Source organism: Neofelis nebulosa, chromosome 9, assembly GCF_028018385.1.
Source record: "Neofelis nebulosa isolate mNeoNeb1 chromosome 9, mNeoNeb1.pri, whole genome shotgun sequence".
Taxonomy (NCBI): domain Eukaryota; kingdom Metazoa; phylum Chordata; class Mammalia; order Carnivora; family Felidae; genus Neofelis; species Neofelis nebulosa.
The window spans coordinates 74,711,595-74,713,383 of NC_080790.1; the positions used below are offsets into that span (position 1 = coordinate 74,711,595).

Sequence of the window (1,789 nt, forward strand, 5' to 3'; positions counted from 1 at the left end):
GTGGCTCAGTCGGTTAAGTGTCCGACGTTGGCTCAGGTCATGATTTTGTGGTTAGTGAGTTCAAGCTGCTTCGAATCCTGTGTCTCCCTCTCTCTCTGCCCCTCCCCTGCTTGCACTCTGTCCCTCTCTCAAAAATAAATGAACATTGGGGCGCCTGGGTGGCTCAGTCGATTGAACGTCAGACTTCGGCTCAGGTCATGATCTCACAGTTCAGGAGTTCAAGCCCCACGTCAGGCTCTGGGCTGACAGCTCAGAGCCTGGAGCCTGCTTCTGATTCTGTGTCTCCCTCTCTGCCTCTGCCCTACTCATGCTCTGTCTCTGAAAAATGAATAAACATTAAAAAACATTTAAAAAAAAATAAATAAATGAACATTGAAAAAATAAATAAGTAAACGTTAAAAAATTTTTAAACACGCAATATGCTCTTGTACGTGCACACTTTATGTACAATAGAGGAATGGAGAGGGGAAAATGGAAGAATAGAGAAAACTATACTGTAGGAGTCAGGATGTGGTGGATCCAAATTGCAGTTTTTAATTGAGAATGTCTTCTTGGTCTGGAGGGACAGAGTTCTGGAGTAAAGTGGCAGTTTCCCTTTTTAGTAGACACCTCCTGTCTGCTGCTGGGACACATCAGTTGTATTTCCATCCCCCATTTCCAAGTGCGAAGGTCTGTCCGTTTCACTGATTGGTTGCCTGTCAAATTGTAACCTGAGCTGCCTCATTGACAAACCTTGTGTGTCGTTGACGTTAGGCTTTCATTGGTGTACTAAGTGCCGTATGCCTCTTAATCCTATAGAGCACCACAGTACCATCCTGCCCGCTGCCTTCAAATGTGATGGTTGCTCTCAGTCGTGACGCCTTCCTTGGGCTTTTCCTCAGCCATGGGGAGGCTGGCACGTCCTCTGCTGCTGTTTCACAGAACAGGTACCAGGTTTGCGGCAAAGGAGCACACAAACAGCACCAGAAGCAGCAGAAGCAGGACATGAGCTCATTTTACCGTGTAAGATGCACCAGCTTCTCTGTTAGATCCCTGGAACGGCACTTGCCTCTCCTTCTTTGCTCAAAAGAAACCGCATGGACCCCGTAGAAATAGGAAAGCAAATATCCAGTCATCAGCCAGCTCAGACAGATGGACAGGTCTCTTTCTGGGCAACACTTCCCTGGGTGCCCTATAGCATTCGGGGTCAATGACTTACAGAAAGTATCTTTAACGTCACCTTTGTGTTGAGTAGTCGGAACTTACATGCACTGTTTGTACAAATCATCTATCCAATCTCCCATCTCCTTTTTTCCTTATTAAGGACACTTCCCTGCCATCGGAACTGCTCAACCTGGGCTTAGCTCCACTTCTTAGCACTTTGCGCCCTTAGTATACCTGTGGAATCATACAGTTTTCTCTTGGCTCTTTATGGCATGTCTTTCTGGACCACTCAAACCCTGCCTCTTCCTGACTCCTCCTGCCTTCTAAAAACTTTCCTCACTGGGCTCTGGAATTCTTGGACTTGGACACACCCCTGGACTCTCAGTCCATTGGTTTGTTTCATGTATTTTGGAGGTTGGGTTTGTTTTCCTGGAGAGGGAGCCGCCCCCACCCCTGTGACTTCCCAGATTTTTCTCACCTTGAGCCATGAGGGTTACTGACCCCCAGTGGGATGGAATTGGGGATAGGGTACTGGCTCTGGCCCCATAAGAAAAGAAAGATCTGGTAAGCAAGTGTGACACTGGGCATATCTTAAATGAATGAAGCCTGGCTCGGCAGAATCCTAGACTGGTCTTCCACTGATTCC

At 47.3% G+C, this 1,789-nt stretch overlaps 1 pseudogene; it reads right to left on the minus strand.

Moving 5' to 3' along the window:
* Nucleotides 1-537: 537 nt before the first annotated feature.
* LOC131485148 (small ubiquitin-related modifier 2-like) lies at nt 538-885 on the minus strand (annotated as a pseudogene).
* Between the last annotated feature and the right edge of the window lie 904 nt (nt 886-1,789).